The sequence below is a fragment of the Eublepharis macularius genome, chromosome 4, assembly GCF_028583425.1.
Source record: "Eublepharis macularius isolate TG4126 chromosome 4, MPM_Emac_v1.0, whole genome shotgun sequence".
In the NCBI taxonomy this organism is placed as follows: domain Eukaryota; kingdom Metazoa; phylum Chordata; class Lepidosauria; order Squamata; family Eublepharidae; genus Eublepharis; species Eublepharis macularius.
In genome coordinates, this window is record NC_072793.1 from 67,549,535 (window position 1) to 67,569,654 (window position 20,120).

Below are 20,120 nucleotides of genomic sequence, written 5' to 3' on the forward strand. Positions count from 1 at the left end.
TGGCATATTTAACTGTGCATATGAGTGATTTATGCATGTGGGCAGTGTAGCATCAAAGGAGGCAAGCCACTAAGTTGTATAGATTCATTTAGCAGAGATTTCCTGTTTTGGAAACCAGGGATACTCCTTGTTCAAAATAACTGGTGGCTCCCATCTTCCAAAGCTACATATAGATCACTTGCATGAACAGTGAAATGAAGAACAGAGCCTACAGGAATAACATAACATAAATATGCGAAGTATCTCTGTTAATTCAGATTAACAAAGCTGATGAATGATTACAACTTTTTCAGGATAATGCAGTACATTTAATTAAGTACTCATGAATAATTACAAAAATCAGCTTTGTTCTAAACAGAAAACATTGAAAGTAAACCCTTCTTGTTTCTGCTATATTAGCATGCTGTCCAATGTCATGTGACACAGTTCCCTGGAGAGGTGCCACATAACTAACTAAATAAATATTAATAGTGACTCACTTATTCACTTGACTTTTGTTGCCACGGAGCCCACTTTGCTTGGCTGCAGCCTGTGTATTCTGCCCCTCTGTTCAGCTTCTGCTTATTGGCTCATAGGGTCATTAATTCCTCCTCCATTCAAGTTAAGTCCCTTCCAAGTACAGGATAGATTCTTTGGAATGGCCTTTCACAAAAGGTTCAGAGTTCATATTCATTGACCATTTTAAGAAGGTATGCAAAGCATCTTTCATAAGGATTTTGGTGACTGAGACTGAGGACTGCAATGAGATTTAATGGATTTATCGTTGGTGGCTATTTATATTCATGTTGGTGATTTATGGTTTATTACTTTATGCTAATTATTTTTGGTTTTCTCATATTTTTCTGCCCTTTTTGATTCTTTGAGAAATGCAGGGTATCAACTGTATTATAAAACAAACAGATAAACAGTGTCACTAATGCTAACAAGCTGCAAGAAGTGGACAGGGAGAAAGGGGTATGGGCAGGAAAAGCAGAGAATCATGTCAGCCTTCCTCGTGAAAAAATGATCACAAATGGCTGAAATGGAACACTGAGAGTGTTTCCTCTCAGTGCAGAAATCCCTCCTAATATCTGACCGTTACTATGGGCTTGAGTAGAGTTGCCAATTACAAGGTTCTGGCGCAGTTACTGAGAGAAGATTTTGAGGCTGCTGAGGAGAAGCAATGGAGATGTTGCTGGCTGTTAACACCCATTCTGATACATAGTAATAATTCCCTGTTGGCTGAGGGGAAATACACACACACACACAGACACACACACCTCAAGCCTTGAGGTCACAACTAGACATGGGCATGAACAGCATTACAAACAGGGAAAAACCACAAACAGCCCATTCGTCTGTTCGTGAACAAGCCGTTCGTGAGGCTCCATTCTAAACAAACAAGTGGTCGTTGCAAGCCTCCTTTGTTGCCTTTGTTAGCCGTTCATCAAGCCAGACTGTCTGGGGACTTTCAATCAATTCCCCTGGCAATGGCAGGGACTGAACTCCTTCTGGCTTTCCTTCTGGCTTTAACCCTTCAAAGTACTTCCAGCAGAGAGTCCTGTTTTTGCCACTGCAAAGAGAAAATGACAACAAAGGGGAGACCCATGCATATGCCTTTCCTGGAGTGCAATCTCTCTGAAACTTGGAGGGTCTTTGGAGGACAGTGAGGACTATGTCCCCTGCAAATTTGGTGGGTATTGGACATTGGGAAGGTCAGTTTGTAACCCCTCAAAGTAGCTGCCTTCCAACAGGCAGTTCCGTTTTTGCCACTGTGAAGAGAAAATGACAACAAAGGGAATGACCCATGGATCATGCCTTTCCTGGGGTGCAATCTCGCTGAAACTTGGGGGGGGGTGTCTTCGGAAGACAGTGAGGACTATGTCCCCTGCAAATTTGGTGGGTATTGGACATTGGGAAAGTCAGTTTGTTGGGTGTTTAAAGGGCCCTGCCCCTTGTACATGGCAGGAAAGGCCCTTTAAACTATCAGCTGGCAGGCAGCGGAGGGAATTCCCTCTGCCACTTGCCAGCTGATAGTTTAAAGGGATCTTTAAGAGGCCACGAACAACGAACATGTTTGTGAATAGGGTCATGTTTGTTACTGTTCATTGTTCGTGGATGGCAATGAACAACAAACAGCTTGTTCGGGTTTTTTTTTTCCATTCGTGCTCATGTCTAGTCACAATGAATGGGCCAAGTTTAAATAAATTATGGCAGTGTATAGGGGAAGTAAACACTAAGTTTCCTTTCCCAAATAGCCATGGGCAGTAGCTGGGTGAAGAAAAGTAAGTGTAAGGAATTGGCTGCCCGTCTGGTGAAGCCTCAGGGAAGACGAGAGAGGGGGCCCTGTGTGGATTTGGGTCAGGACTCTCTGCCTGACAAATAGAGGTTACACAGGTGGCATGCTGTGGCTGCCCTTAACTGCCTGAGAAGCCTCAAATCTGTGAAAAGAGGTTTAGTGTGGGTGGCAGTGTATAAGGGGTCATAGATGTCACTTTATGTTTCAGAACAGGAAGTGACATCAGGATATGCAAAGAATTTTCAAATCTTTATCACAAAAATGACAGAGATTTGTAAACTCTTAAGAGCATCCTGATATCACTTCCTGTTCCAAAAAGGAAGTGACATCAGGTCATCAGTTTTTACCATAAATATTTGAACATTCCTAGAGTGTCATGTCATCACTTCCTGTTCTGGAACAGAACATAACATCCAGCTCTCCCCCCCCCCCCATGTTGCTGGCTTGGGTGGAATGAAAAGCCTGTTGTACAGGAGCAGGAGAATGAGAATGTAGCCACCTGAATAAAGAGGACTTGTAGTGCAATCCATGAATACTCAGAAGTAAATCTGATTAAGTTTAATGGGACTTATTCCCCAGTAAGTGTGCTTAGGGTTGCAACCTTAATTGCCTAAACAGTGCTCATCTTAGTGTGACCTTACTTGCCCTGTCCACTAGATGCACTGAATACATGTACAATCTGTGTACAGTGTACAATTAATTTTTCTTTATACACGTGTTGAGTTATTCTCATGTTATCAACACATGTAAAGCTGAATGTTTGATTGAAATCCTACATTTATCCAGGTACTGGCTGTAGTCCCTGGGGGGGTTTTCCCCCGTATGGTGACTCTTTCTTAGAAACAGAGGTACACACGTATGTGTGCACATACACATGCAAGATGTCTATGTGTTTCCTGTAATATATGACCATGGCTAGTATAAAAATTGGATCTAAGGCCTTTTGATGACCCTAGACTCAATCTTCAATGAAACTAAGGTTTTAAAAAATATCCTCATCAATTCTTTGCCAGCATCTTTTACTGGGATGAAATAAATACCACCTCCTGGTAGAAGCTAGTTAATATAAAAATATTACCTTATATTCTGCTACTTTTTAATTACTTAGAAATACAATGTTTTGCATGTTAAACTAGTTTTTGTAGATTAGGAAGTGGTATTTATTTCGACAATCAGTGGCTAAACACAATTGGCTTCGATGTTAATTAGCTAATTATGTTGAGAAAGCAAAAGAATACAAAATAGCAAAAAATTAATTAACTTGCTGAGATATGTACGATCTATTCTTTTTAGCTATTAAGTAATAAGATGAATTCACTTGTTGATTGTTTCTTTCACTCACTTCTTAAGCAAATATCTGTGAGCTGTTAAGCAGCAATCCTGAAAGGAAAATAAGATACACGAAACTCTGTGCTCAATATCTTTATTACTTTATTTTATTCATCAGTATGCTCTTTATGTAAATGATTACCTAATATAATCCAATTTTCTTCTTATCACAGGGTAATTGTTGTTATTTTGTTTAAAAAAAGAAGATAGGACTTGTGGACTAAAGACTAATTCCCATTAATTCTTTTCAATATAATTTTATTCCTTTGTTCTAATTTTGTATGTATTTCTCCAAAGAGATAAGACCCCACAAAAATCCTGTGAGGAAAATTAGATGAAGAAATCATGATTTGCCCAATAAATCTTTGTATTCCATAGCTGATCATGTGGCAATAATATTTGCTAGGTATACATTGATATTTCCCACAGCAAACATATGGAAAACAGTAGACCTTATACAACTTTCTTTATTTACCTATACATCCATAGGAACCCAGAGTAGGGGTGTGCATAATAAGAGACACACAGAAATCACTGTTTCTGATCGTTACCTTGATTACAAAATGCTAAAACAAATCCAAGATACTAGGGAATTACAAAACCCTTTCCCTCAAAGAATCCATTTCCCCCCAAGTTCCAGCAATGCAGCATATGCTGGTGTTTTTCTTTGACTCTACTGACTTCCTGGGAAATGACATTTCTCCCTTCCAATCAGATCCTTGCAAGGGAGAGCTGTCAGTTAATTACCTTGCAAAGAGCACTGCCACTCAATCACCTTTGCAAGAAAGCTGAAAAGAACTATGGAGTCCTTCACTCCTTTCAAAAGCCCTGTGAGCACATTGTTAATGGGCCCAAAGAACTGGAACCTTTGGTTCAATTTGCTTGAAACTTGGGGTTCTTTAATAGATAGGCAGCCCTCATTCTGTTGTAATTTTGGTGTCATTTGGCTGGAAAATAGCCACTCCACCCCCTCTCCCTGAAATAAGAACATAAGAACATAAGAACATAAGCAAAGCCATGTTGGATCAGGCCAGTGGCCCATCCAGTCCAACATTCTGTCACACACAGTGGCTAGAAATCCAGTGCCATCTAAAGGACTGTCAGTGAGGCCAGGACACCAGAAGCCCTCCCACTGCCTTCCTTCCAGCACCAAGACAACAGAGCACCACCTCCCCACAAAGAGAATACCATCTATCTCCTGTGGCTAATAGCCACTGATGGACCTCTGCTCCATATATTTGTCCAGTCCCCTCTTGAAACTGGCAATGCTTGTAGCTGCCACCACCTCCTGTGGCAACGAATTCCATGTGTTTATCACCCTTTGTGTAAAGTAGTATTTTCTTCTATCTGTTCTAACCCGACTGCTCAATAATTTCATAGAGTGCCCACGAGTTCTTGTATTGTGAGAAAGGGAGAAAAACACATCTTTCTCTACCTTCTCTAACCCGTGCATTATCTTGTAAACCTCTATCATGTCTCCCCTCAGTCGTCTTTTCTCCAGGCTAAAGAGCCCCAAGCGCCTCAATCTTTCCTCATAGGGAAAGTGTTCCAACCCTTTAATCATTTTAGTTGCCCTTCTCTATACTTTTTCCAGTGCTAGTCCCCCACAGGGAATAATGGAAGTGCAATTACGAAAACTGGGGTCACCTTGTTCAGGATTGGAACTGACAGGCAGCCCTCACTCTGCTGCAATTTTGGTGCCATTTGGTTGGAAAACAACCACTCCAGCTCCCCTGAAGTGTCCCGTATAAAGAATAATGGCAGACTGATGGAGGGTGGGGAAGTTCTACAAAGGAATCCTTTCTGACTATATGAAAGAAAACAAAGAACAGACCACAACAAAGAAGGACGGCAAACGTGGAGTTTTCAGAAATAAAATAAATGCAATAGGGTCTTTTTTAATGCTGGTGGCCAGCTGGAGCTCTCCTGTAGGCTGCTACTTGACTACCATTTTATGAATGAGTAGAAAGAAGTTAGCCTGTGCAGAGATGCACCTACTTCAAAGATCTGTAAAGTCAAATACTTTTATTCAATCTGTTTGAAACTGAAGGGGTCTTTGGATTAGAGGGAGGATCATATTCCATGCAAATCTGGTTCCATTATCTTTATGAACAGTTGCCCCAGGCACATATACATTCCCCATTAAAAATGATTGTCTTGAACTCCAGAATCCAGAAAAATGCAAAGATTTAAATCAGAGCAATCATGGTAAAAATCCATGTTCCACCAGAAGCTGAGATCCAGAATTATAATAAAAACTTTTTTGGCTCACACTTCTAGTCCAGAGTCCTCCAGTATGCTTTAGTTGCACTATATCTGTGTTATGGGGAACACCAATATATCTGTATACGCTGTGGAAATTTATGCAAGTGTATTCAAACCTAGGGTATTGGAATCTGGTATTTGTTCATGGATATTGAAACCTAGGTTTCCCAAAAAGAAAAATAGTATTTTGTGTTTGGTAATACCTTGTATTTCCTGTGCTTTGCTATTTCTAAATTCTCCTAAAATACATCTTGGCTTGTTAAAATATATCAGTTTTATAGAGTTTCAGATGAATAGCTGTGTTGGTCTGCCATAGATGAGCAAGATTCAAGTTGAGTAGGACCTTAAAGACCAACAAAGTTTCCAGGGTATTATGACATAAACTCCACTCACTCCCCCACTGGTAAGCAGATTTTCCCTCCAAAACAGTCAAGTTTGCTTGCCGTGGCCAGGCAGCCTCTGGTACTGTCTCTCTGAGTATAATTTACAGTGCAATCCTATGGAGAGTTACTCCAGTCTAAGTCCATTGACTACAATGGGCTTAGACTGGAGTAACTCATCATAGGATTGTACTGTTAAAGTTCCTTCTGTCCCACACTTTAATATATATATATATATGGCTTATTTTCCAGCCCAAATATTTGGTAGGGGAGAGGCAAGAGCCCACATCTTCTTTAAATGAAATGGCACAAGAGTCTGAGTAAAGTTTAAAAGGAAACACCAGGTTTATTAAACAGGCAGGGTTAGTAAACAGGTAGGCAGGGAAAGAAAAGCTGAGGTAACTTTTGATTGTAGAACAGAATACTTGACAAGCTTTATGCGCAATAATCTTAAAGCTTAGTTTCAGTAGTTACAGATCTTAAAAGTGAGAGGTTGGTAGTTTCAGACAAGTTATTGTAACAAGGTTTCTTCATAGATTTCACTTTACATTTTAGGTGTTCTGACTTCAATACAGCACTGTTTTTTTTTTAAAAAACAGCACTGTTTTCCCTTTGCACCAGACCTAGGGTCCTCCTCAGAACCAAAACCCCTTTTATTAGATACTGGGCAGGAATTATTCTTCACCAAAAGACATAACCCTGATCGCTTGGCTGAAGGGAGTCTCCTTTTATTGCCCACTTCCTCTGCCAAAAATACATCTCCAGTTTTAACTTGTCTGTGTAAATCATTGCTGGCTTTCACACGTTAGTTCCTTAACTGAAAGTTTTCCAGAAACCTAAAGCTATCCCAGTTAGGGCAAACTTTCCCTTTTTCCTCACACAGAGGTCTTTTAGACTGACCCTCCTTGTCAGACTCCAAACTTCTGCTCCTCCCAACAATTCTTACCTTCTCACTGGCCAATCACAGAGAGGGGGGAGCAGCCTGTTAATCATTCTCCCTTCAGGCAGTATTTTAATCCTTTCCCCTTCCACTCTCTGGGTGCTGTACTTAGTAAACCTTTCATTTCAAGAGCCAAGCTACCTTAATCAAATACAAGTAGATTAGAGATTTCCATTCCTACTTGTATCTGACAAAGGGAGCTTGACTCTCAAAACACTTATACCCTGGAAACTATTGTTGTTTTTCAATATGCTACTGGACTTGAACCTTGCTCAATTTTATACAGTCAAGCTGCCTCTCTACACCTCTCTACTTAGGATAAATGAAAACAATGTATTTACTTAATTATATTTTTACATATAAATCCCATCTATTTTCAATGGAATTCCAAGTGGTACACATAGTTTCAGCTATTATTGGAATACTAGCAAAAAAGCCCATTGTGTGAAAAAATACAACGGGCTCTAGAAAACTGTTGTTGGTCATTTTTTAATTTTTTGAACGTGGCATTATTTATAGAAGTAAACTAATGTGTCTCTCACATATGTATATGTATGTTGAGAGTGAGAGAGAAGAAAAGAAAGCAGTAGAGTGGGGGGAGCCCTAAGAATGTCTACTCAGATATAAGGCTCATGCTATTTAATAGATCTTACTCCAAGGAAACTGCCTTCAAATTGCAGCCACGTTTCTTTAGGGAGTGGAGAATAAGCTCCACAGGATCCAGCTTAGACCCCTCCCAGGCAAATGCGGATAGATGTCCAGCGCTGCCGGGATTTCTGCCTTCTCCTCAGCGACCGTCAGGTGAGACGCAAATCAACAGCCTAAGCACTCCTCCCTGCGTCTCACCTGACGGTCGCTGAGGAGAAGGCAGAAATCCCGGCAGCGCTGGACATCTATCCGCATTTGCCTGGCATGAAGATTAATTTATATTCTGCTCTTCTTCCCCTCAGCGTCCTCCTGCTCTGGCCTGGGACAGCTGCTACAAAGTGCCCAGTTGCTGCCACAAGGAGGCCCAAAGAATCGACAGCCTGAGCCCTCCTCCCAACAGCAAGTGACCTGGAAGCCAGAGTGTGCCTGTGCGAGGATAAAAAGTGAGTCATCGTCAATATGATTTGCCTTTTATATAGTAGGATATCTCTCCTATTTCCTAATGTGGAGCATAAGAGATGGAAAACATACTGACATGTTGGGCACTGGGAAACCTAGACTGTACCATACAAATCTGAAAAGCTGCAAAAAAAGGTAGGATATAACGCCTCTCATATAATCAATAACTTATCAAAGATCAATGGTTAACTTTTTGATCACTGGGTAAACTTTGTCCTTTTAGTTACAGATAGAACCTTATAATGGGAAAATGTGCTCTAATTTTTATTGCTATGAATAAGAAAGTATCTCTTTATTATGCAAATGCAATATGTAATTATCTTCCAAGAAGTAAATTATTGTGTGTGTGTGTTTTGTCATATCTTTGTTTTCTCCCATCTGTACTTGCTGCAACCATATTTTAAAAATTGAATGAAAAGAAGAATTATCTTCCTGCACTTCTCAAAAAAACAGGAGAATTTGGATGCTTTTCAAGTTTCTCTTAAAGTGCTCTGAAACCATGAATGGGTCAACACTGACAATGGTATGTAGTAGGCAAGAATTTTAAGTTAAATGGATGTCAGTTCTCAGGAAATACCAAGAGATCTTTATAATAGTGGTTATATAGAAGTAGCTTCTCAGCTCTTTTGGAATAACTACATTTTATTAATGGTTGATGCCATCAGTTAAAGCCTGGTGTACTGGTCTAACAGCTCCATCTGATATCCCAATGCCAGTGCAGCTCTGGCGCAGCTAGATGGTATTCTATGCATGCTTCATACAGAAGATAGAAGTGTATAAAAAGATGGGCTTAGGAGGGTAAATAAATAAATAGTAGCAAGTTGCATGGTAGTTGCTGTTTGGCTAGGCTGCAATAATTCCTCCCTCAAATGCCAAAACACTTCTGGAAAGGGCCCAGACATCTCCGAGAGCATCTGTTTCTTAAAGCTACAGGCATTCATTTCATCAGTTGTGGGTGTAACCCCCCTTTTCTTTAGATTTCATATCTGTTTTATCTGTCTATGGCTCCAGTTCCAAATGTAAGTATCCACAGATGGGGCCATGTTAAGAATTCAACATATTGATGATATAGAGTTTCATTCCTATACAATTCTCCAGAAAATGTTGGGTATGAAGAAGTCGAAGCAAGAAGGTATCCCACCAGCATTAGGCAAGATAATAGAGACCACACATTTCATTCTCTCAAGTTGCAAGAGAAAAATAATCAAGGACATTCCATTTCCACATAAGTGCAGATTATAATAATATATATCTTTTCTATACCCAGCTATTGCCCTTTCTGTGATCTCTCTTTAATGACCTTCCTGCTATTGGCTTTGTTCTTCTCACTAATTGCCTTTCCATTTTACATTATAAAACCACAGAAAATAAAAACAGGAATAATAAAAATTGCAATCTAATTGCTTATATCATGTCCATTTTTACACCTATTATCTGTATATCTTCTATCATTTCCTTGAAAATGAAGGCAAAAGCAAAATTAAACATTTTATGCCTATATAAGTATAGAATATGTCTGAAAATAGGTTATCCACAGCAACTGTCTGCATGAATACAGAATACTTCATAGCCAGAATATGTATCATATATAACATTGGGGCATATAGATGTGGGCTGAGGGGTTCAAGCTGCCAACTAAGTCCTACTTCTTCCTCAGCATATTCTTCAGTCTACCTATTTTTGTCCCCATATCCCAGCATGATGTATCTCTAGAGACATCATATCTCAAGACAGGCCAGCATTATATCTACATGGAGTTTAGTAGCTATCCTAAGAATTTTACAGGATGGACTTAAGATCATGCTGTTAGATGCCTCAAGTTAAGTCTGTTTGCCACATGCTGTAGGAAATATATAAACACCATCATGACAGGAGTCTCTTTCCACCACCAAAAACACTAACTGAAACATAAGCATCCAAGCAAAAAATTGATCAGCCACATTTCCATTCTATAGGGATCCACCAAAAGTTAGCAAGAAAGTCCTTCAGGCAGATTCATAACAAAACAGGTGCTGTTAACATCTTGAGCCTTAATTATCCTGTCTCTTCTGCTAACTTAACCACACAATTGCTATACTGTGTCAAAAAAAATCCCAGATAAGATTCTCAAATAACGAGGAGAAAGATCCCACAAGGTTAGGAAAATTCTTCTCTCTGCCATTGGCTGGCCCCTATGCTGAGATGAATAGGTTAGATTAAAGTTTTTAGTTAAACATCATATGAATTCTTTCAAATAAAACATTCAGATAATTGTTAATTAGTTCAAGACAATCCATAATTTATCACAGAGGGCCAAGCTACAAGTGATGAATGACACTTGAACAGCAAGTGGATTGAGTGGAGGGCAAGTGAACAGGGAGAAATACACTTGCTGTTCAACTATCATTCGTCACTTGTAGCTTGGCCCTTAGACCCATAGTGTTAGAAGAATATAGTATACCAGAATTCATCCTCCAAGTACACATGGAAGAACCTTTAGGGTGATGTGAAATGGAGATAGAATGGAACAAAATCATTATTAATATTTTTATGATGTTTTACATTTATATCCTGCAATTACTTAAATAAGCTCAGGAACAGAGGGGAGGCAGATACTGGGCTTGGCAACTGGGCTAGGCTTCCCCAAGAAGGCAGAGGCTACCAGTGGGCCAGCAACAATGAGACCTCAGACTGGAGAAGCCAGAAAGTGAGCCACATCTCATTGGCCCAATAGTAGCCAGAGAGGGCCAGGCAAAGGAGGGTACCAGAATAGAGCTGGCCAACAACAGGCACAGGCCAATCCCATGCTTGTTCCTGGGGAGGTAGAAAACACACAAATTTGCATGGCTCCCCACCAATCAGGGAAAGGAGGAGGGACTTGCAGGGGTTGTGAGAAGGCATCTAAATTCCTCTAGCACAGAGGCAAGGACATGGTTGTGGCTGCTCCTTTCTCTCCACAGCTAGCACAGAGACAATAGCAGAAGGGCAATGGGAGAGTCCCAGCCCATGTAACCCCCTCTTCTTCCAGTCTGATGCCTCTGCAAGTATGCTCACTAGTGGCCTCATTGATGAGGTGGTTGAAGGGATCTTCAGAAAGCTGTTGTGTCTGGACCACTAGCACCAGCCCATCTCCTCACAAAAATTAACGACTGCCCAGCAAGGAACTCAGTAGTAATGAGATACGAGAGCAACAAGTTCTTCATTATTGTTACCAGACCATGGAAATGAGTTTTCTTGCAGTTTATGTTGATAGAATCCATGCCATAGCTGTGGGAACAAGGTTACCAAAGGGATTTAAAAGTTATGATAGAAAATATGAACTTCCATAGCCTGACACTGCCTTTTCAGAATGTAGTCTAATGATATTACAGAAATAGGGAGGGCTAGTGTGAGGGATAACTCAAGGCCAAGCTACAAGTGACAAATGACACTTGAACGGCAAGTGAACAGACTCATGTATTCCTCCCTGTTCACTTGCGCTCCACTTGCTCTCCACTTGATCACATGGAGAGCAAGTGGAGCACAAGTGAACAGGAAGGAATACACGTGAGCAATGTTCCCTCTAAGCGGTGCAGTGTTGTAAACCAGAAATCCAATTTGTGAGCAGCAACTTGCAAGTTGTGAGCGCACCTTTTCCAAAACCAGAATCCATTTGATTAAAAGACTTCTGAATTAGATTGCCTGAGGCATTGATATTGGGTGCCATCACCCACTTTTGCATATGTAATCCACATCGGGCCTCTGCATGGTAACTATGGTCAAGAGATAGAGGGAAAACAAGGGGAAACTGAATCCAGACAAGGCAAAGGTGATGTTGGTTAGAGAGGTTGATATATTGGATGTGCCTGCATTTACCTGTATTGAATGGAGGTGGATATGTTTTGACATACTCCATTAAATGTTTCTGAGTTTTATTAGCGTCTAGCCATCCAGTGAAAATGCATGTCTGTATAAATTTATATGCATGTCAGATGAATTTAGCCATATCTTCCAATGTGGCCATTTTTGCTGCAGTAGAATCATAGAATCATAGAGTTGGAAGGGGCCATACAGACCATCTAGTCCAACCCCCTGCCCAGTGCAGGATCAGCCTAAAGCATCTCTGACAAATATTCATCCAGCCTCTTCTTGAAAACTGTCAGTGAAGGGGGACTCACCACCTCCCTAGGCAGCTGATTCCACTTTTGAACTACTCTGACCGTGAAAAAGTTCTTCCTAATATCCAGCCGGTACCTTTGTGCATGTAATTTAAGCCCATTGCTTCGGGTCCTACCCTCTGCTGCCAACTGGAACAGCTCCCTGCCCTCCTCCAAATGACAGCCTTTCAAATACTTAAAGAGAGCAATCATGTCCCCCCTGAATCTCCTCTTCTCCAAACTAAACATTCCCAAGGCCCTCAGCCTTTCCTCGTAGGGCTCAGTCTCCAGACCCCTGATCATCCTCATCGCTCTCTTCTGCACCCTCTCGATTTTGTCCACATCCTTTTTGAAGTGAGGCCTCCAGAACTGCACACAATACTCCAGGTGCAGCCATAGTCAAGCTTAACACCAGTTTTATAGCCGAAGAAAAATATATATGTCTTTTAAACAAATCTAATTGAATCATTTTTGGATCTAAGGGAATGTGACTTCCTAGCATCTTATTAATGAATTGAACCACGTACTATCAGAAATACAAACATCCATTGTCACCAGAAAGCTGGGATGTAATAAAACTCACAAACATGTAACGGAATATGTCAAAACAGATCCACCCCTATTCAATGCAGATAAATGCAGGCTTCTCCAATGTATCAGCTTCTTTGACCATATATTAAAGACTGCATCTTTAATTTATGGAATTCACTGCTGCATGATGTGGCAACTGCTAGAGGGTATTAGGGACTTTAAAAATGATTAGAGAAATGTGTGGATGAAAGGTCTGTTCACAGTTTTTTTTGCATAAGGGTCAACTGAATACTCTATGTTTAGGGGTAGTATACCTCCTGAGCCCAAACCAGGATAGCCTGATCTTATATCTCTGAAGCTAAGTAGGTGCCCCCCCCCCCGTGTCACTTCGCAGAAGCAGGCAATGGCAAACCAATTCTGTACATCTCTTGCCTTAAAAACCTTGCAGGGCTGCTATTTATTTTGTTTTGTTTGCTGTGTTTATAGTCAGCCTTTCTCACTGAGATTCAAGGCAGTGTGAGTCAATACAATCAACAGAATGGGGCAGTCAGTGAACAATGCAATAGGGAATGGGTTGAAGAAATTTAAAACCATTAACAGTTGGATACAGGGCTTAAAGTGTTAAGAAACGAGAACCTAATTTCCCAAACATTTATACTAGGGTAACAATGTGGGGCAGACTTGATGCAGGGCCCAGGTTTGATCCCCAGCATCAGAGGGTGAGGGAGAGATTCCACAATTTTAATGTTTTTTCCTTTTAAACTGTATTAAGTAAAAACAATCAGTGCCCGCGTCTCCTGACTGTTAAATCACTCACAGTTAGATGGTGCCAACTTTATCCGAGAATCCATCAACCAGTCCATCAAAGCAGCCCATTTCCAGTCTTATCAGCCAATTTCTGGAGAACAGAACATCACGCTGCTACCTCCTCCGGCTCTTGGAGCTGTGGGCATGCAGCGGAGCTGCTCCCAGCACTGCGAGCATGCAGTGAGGATGTCCTGAGGCCGCCCACCCCATGTCACTGTCACCACCAGCTCCCAGCACTGTGGGTGTGCGGCAAAAAAGCCTCAAGGACCCCCGCCCCCACCAGCTCCCAGCGCTGTGGGCATGCGGTGAGAGGCCTCAAGGCTGCCCTCCCCACACCGCTGCTGCCACCCACGGCATGTGTGTGGTGGAGAGACCTCAAGGCCATCTGCCCCACACCGCTGCCGGGCGCGGCATATGTGCGGTGGAGAGGCCTCAAGGCCGCTTGCCCTATACCGCTGCCACGGCCAGGCACGGTGTGCGTGCAGCAGAGAGGCCTCAAGGCTGCCTGCCGCACACCACTGCCACTGCCAGCTGTGGCGTGCGTGCAGCAGAGAGGCCTCAAGGCCATCTGCCCAATGCCGCTGCTGCCTCCGGCTCCCAGCACTGCAGCCGTGTAGTGAGGAAGCCCCAAGGCTGCCCACCCCATGCCGCTGCTGTTGCCGCTGCCACCTCCCTCTCCCCCTTCCTCTGCACCATGGCTGGGGCTGCATCAGCCCCTTCTAGCAGGAAACAGGGAAGGCAGGGGGTGGGCCTGGGGCTGGGGCTACACCAGGCACACCAGGCCAGGGCTGCACCAAGGTGGGGCAAGGGCATCACAGGCAGGCTGTCATGGTGGGAAACAGGGAAGGGGAGGCCCAGGGCACCCTTCTGTGTGCTGGGCTTTCTCAGCCATGCACTGGCATGTTAAAATTCATGCGCCATTGAGCACCAGCGCACGTTACTGGGAACGCTGCACATGAGTCTGTTCACTTGCCGTTCAAGTGTCATTCATCACTTGTAGCTTGGCCCTCAGCCCTAGAGAAGACTTAACTAAAAAGTTAAGTAGAGAATTGCTAACAGGAAAAAAACAGACATGACAAAAATCAATAATCTCTCTGCTCATGCATAAAATGCAAACTGCAAATTTATGAAGTCTCAATTTACATTGGGACTATGAGGGCAAGGTGGGGTTGTGGTGGTATCCAGCATCTAATGAATTTCATCATCCAGTCAGCTTCACAAACCAGAATTAGGCTGCCCTGTTTGTTTATCCACATTTTAAAGGAAAAAAGATATGCCTGGAAAGCTCAGAAATATTGTGGTTGCCTAGCAATCCTTAAATGGTGACTGAGAGCTCAGTGGCCATTCTTTTCTTAATACTAAAGTAATTGTTTTCATTAGGGAAGTATTAATTCCCCAATTTATTTTATTTTACATTTCAGACTTTTATGAAAACTTGAGATTTCCTTCAGGTTGCTAGAGAAATTTGCACTCTGTCCCAAGCTCTGTTTTGTGGACCTATTGATCTGCACTCTGGCCTAGTTCAGAATTAGATATATGAGGTGACATTTTTTTTTCAATAAGAGATGCACTATAACTGTTTAATATAACTTCAGTACATTGAAAGGATGGTACGTTCTAATACCATACTATCAATGTTCTGAGATATAAAAGTCATTTTCTTAGGTCTCATATTATAAGTTTCTCTGCAGCTCTTCAGGTAGCAACCCTCCCTATTCAAGCACTAGCAGCGCTGTTATCTTTGCAACTCTTTCTAAAAATGCCTTGCAGGCCCTATGATGGATGTCTGTGTGATCTATTGTCGGCATGAGGTAATTCAACATACGCACTCAGCAAATGGCAGTCACAATTATTTATAGGTGCAAAACTGAAGGTTAGTTTGAACTCACAGTTGCTTGCCTTGCTTATTTTTAACACATTGCCTGAAACAGTCTAACATTCGGGTGAAATGAAAATAAAGAACTAAGCATATATTAGCAGGGGAGGGGGTAAAGAAGGTTAAAAATTAAATTAATTGTTTTTTTCAATGGTTGGGGGAAAGGGGTCTTTAAAACCTTTTATCAAAAGGCAAACACCTTCAATTAGACTGTTGATAGGAAGTCAGACAAAAGGTCAAACACATTGTTTTCTTTCACCCAAAATACTTATGGTAATGCCTGATCGAACATTCTAATCATTTTGTCAATCTCATACCCTTTAAGATATAGAGCCTTCACTCCTAAAGTTTGCTGAATCCAGTAATACCCAGCAGCACCAGACTTTTAAAGAGGAGTATGTCTGAATTAATAATGCATCATGACAGTTTATGATTTAAGAACAAAAGGTCACATGTAAAAGTGTAATGAATTTTCAGTATGCTGATTTAATATAATCCATTTCATCCAGCGCCTTTGAGTAAGGTAAAACTGTAGCTGTAATATATTTCGGTCAAGCCATTTTGAATCGCAGGAAATCAGTGAAAACCTTTTAAAAACAAAATAAGGTATTGTTCGATGGGCAATGGAAAGGATTTGCTTTTTTAAAAAAGGTGGGCAATAGAACCAATGATGATAGTTTTGCTGAAGGACTAAAAGCATTTATTATTGGAACATACAATAAACCAATTTATTTATTCACTAAACATTTATCCAGTATTTATTATACCCAGGAGTAGAATTGGGCACGAACTGCAAGATGAACTAAACTTCGTCATGAACCGGGCTGGTTCATGCTTCACGAACCAGCAGTTCGTGGAATCCTGTTTTCCACAAACTTCCTCAAACTGGTCTGCCGGTTTGTTTGGTTCATGTTAAACCTCAATACCCCTTTCTGTGCTGCTTCACAGTGGCAGGGAAAGGGGCATTTCCACCCCCGGATCAGCTGCTTGTCAGGGATCTCCCCAACAAGCAGCTGAACCAAGCCTGCAGCGGTGAAATGCCCCTTTTCATGCCGCTTCACAGTGGCAGGGAAAGGGGCATTTCCACCCCCAGATCAGCTGCTTGTTGGGGATCTCCCCACCAAGCAGCTGATCCAAGCCAGCAGGAGTGAAATGCCCCTTTCCATGCTGCTTTGCAGCAGAATGGAAAGGGGCATGTAAACCCCACGAACCACGAACCGGTTCACGAACTGGGGCAAGTTCATGAAAGTTCATGGTTCGTGAAACGGGACAAACCACAAACCGCATGGTTCATTTTTTTCCTGGTTTGTGCCCACCTCTACCCAGGAACTTTTGGTTTATAGGTGTGGGGATAAGCAAATCAGTGATAGCAGGTCTTATTTGCAATCAGTGAAAAGACACCTGGGGCAAGAAACTTATTCCTCCAATGCAAACCAGCCTGAGTTCTTAAGACAATGTCAGATGAACTGGATATTAAAGTTTTCCATAGCTCGAGCAATACCTTAGACTTATCCATCCTCCAGTACATAGGAGCATACAATAGTAAATGTACCAATCTAGATTTGGCTCAAAACTCCCTTATTTATTTATTTGCTTCTTCTATTTCCTGTCATTTTATTAAGGATGGTTTACAATAAATAAAAAAGTACATCACAAAAACACCAAACAGGAACATCAATGTAAAACTACTAACTTGTATAAATAAGTAAAAAAAAATCAGAGCCACATGAAGCATGGAAACATTCCCACAGCTAGCACAATGACATCACTCCTAGAAGTGACACCCTTGTGCCCTGCCAGGAGTGCACCTGCTCTGGGCTTGCCCAACAGGTGTTTTGCCTCCCGGGCCTGTTCCCCACGACTTTCCCCTCCGGCTGACCAGGTTAGTGATGGCAGGGGATGGAGGCTTGGAGGAGGCTTAGAGCAGGGGATCCCTGCCCCCACCAAGGCACTGGCAACCCTAATGCCATCAGCAGCTTCAGCTGCCCATTTTCACTCATTAACTTCCCTTAAAGGGATGGGTCATTCTCCATGCCTCTTGGCAACCCTACCTTCAAAGAATCCTGAATTCTAGCTGGTTGATTTTCATGTCAGGCTTTTTTTTTTTGTTCTATGGGTTTTACCGATTTCATTGTTTTATTATTTCTGAGTTTTTATGTTTAGCTGTGGTATTAGGATTATCAGGTTTTCTTAGCATCCTTCTTTTGTGTATTCTGCTTTGTCTAATGCTTTCTGAAGCATTTTACTGTTTTTACTTGAGGTTTGCTTCCCTTAGGCTTCCCCAGTTCCATGTTGTGGTAAGAGAACCTCCTCCAGCCTCAGCTACCCTCCATCTGCTGCTCATGTTGCTAGCAGCAAGGAAAGGCACTGGGAAACAGGGGAGGCAGTAAAGCGACATTATTTGTGATGCAATGCAGAAACAAAGGGTCATGCCAAAGAGCCATTCTCTAAAAATCAGCTCCAAACAATAAATTTGGGGCTGATTTTTAGAGAATCAGCCACCAGCATGACCTACTGCTTCTGCATCACACTGGAAATCAGGTCATTTTCCAGTGTTGCATGTACAGATCAGTCTCACCCCATCCCTACCCCCATGGTTTTGCCCCTGGGGAATCTGGTAAACCTGCCCCCCTTCTTCCTGCTTTATTATTTGCTTTATGGCTTGCCTTCTATGTCTTGCTTTCTCCTGTCTCTTCTGGTTCTTTGAAGTCCAATTTTTTATTTAATTCGTCCTCCGTCTTATTTGCTTCATTAGTTTAACTTGTTCACCACTCTGGGTGAGGCACTAATCTGTCTAGAAGAGCTGTTTATAAGCACAGTTGTTGTTGTTGTTGTTGTTAAGTGTTTCAGTTTGGGACAACGCTGTGTTGCCTGAGTGTGCCTGGCTGTGTCCTTGGGCTTCTGAACTCTTTTGATTTTTATTTGTGCCTCTTCCTCAAGCTGCTGTGGTTCTTTGGGAATTATAATGAATTTGAGATCTGTCTGTCTTGTGTAACTCAGTGTGTGTTGTATGTCTAGGGGTGTCCCAAGTGTAACCCAAGTGCTACACTTTTATTTATTTGTTTTATCACACACAGTCCAGGAATAAAATTACATATGTTTTATATAAACATTGCATTTATCTTATCTGACATGTGTGCACAAACATCATGACTAGCAAGGCATCTTCTGACTCTGGTGGAAAGAATATGCAGCATGAGCTCGGCACATCTGGAAGACTGAGAAGAAGAGGAAGGAGCAATTTTGAGAAAAGCTGTGTTAGCCAACAGTAGTAGCAGCGGTCTCCCTGGCACTGGAAGCCCCCTTGCAAGCTCAAGCTACTCTTCTTCAAGCTAAGTGGCTGTAGTGCCAATTCCTCCAGCTGCTTCATGTGTTACTATTTCCTATTTCTATCAGTTCTCCCATAGAGTTAACGTTAACCCTGGGTACATTTCATTGATCAGTGGCACATGACCCAATGAATTAATAAAGAAGTGGGCTTCATGACTTTTGACTCTGACAATCTCCTCTCAGCCATTTTTCCCTCCCCCTTTCAGAGCTTGCAAAAAGCACGAATGGCTCCTCCCGAAAAGACCAGCAAGGAGAGGGCAGGAGCAACCTGTTCGGGAAGGAAAGTCGTATAATTACGTCACAGATAGTCACACAACAGTAAGGTTCAAAGGTTTGAACCTTACTGTTGTGTGACTATCTGTGACGTAATTATACGACTTTCCTTCCCGAGTGGGTTGCTCCCGCCCTCTCCTTGCTACCCTTTCAGAGCTTGTCAAGAAGGCTGCTAGGAGCTGTCAGAGGATCCTCAAAGCTTCACTCCCCTTCCCATGTTAGGGGCTCATCCTTTTGCAGTCCCTGTTTGCTAGTTTAGAGTCTAACTTGCCCAGGAATTTTAGAGGGAGGGTGGTGCTAGCAGTGGGGCGGGGGGAGATCACTAGATTTTTCTCCCTTTGGCTTGGTTGGATCTTTTTTTCTTTTTCTTTTTTTTTAAGCCCTTATATTGATACAGGAATATAAGCATGAGCAACAAAAAAAAAGGAGCATATATGTGTGCTGAGATGACAGTACCCTCACTTGAAAATCCTGATTATTTAAGGCACACGCAGAGCAAAGTAAATCAACTCTGCAATTGTATAAATGTAGAAGAAATGGCTGACATGTGGAAGAATCATGCCCCAAACTATTCCAATCCTTGTGCATTGACTGCTATGAAATCAGGAGCAAGTCAAGTGTGCAGAAAGCCCATAGTCAGTTCAGAATGCCCCGACTGAATCATTTTATTCTCTGAGTTCTTACACTGGCTCCCTGTTTCATACTGACACCATGCCTTTTATCCTTTACTTCTAAAGCGATCTACCAGTCTCTCTGCCTTTCTTCCCACATATTTCTACTTGTTCCTTCTATCAAGTCATTGAAATCAGTGGGCTTAGAAGGGTGTAACTCTGCTTAGGATGGCACCGTGAGTTTTTTTCTTTCTGATGGCTGTCACTTGCAGTCACTG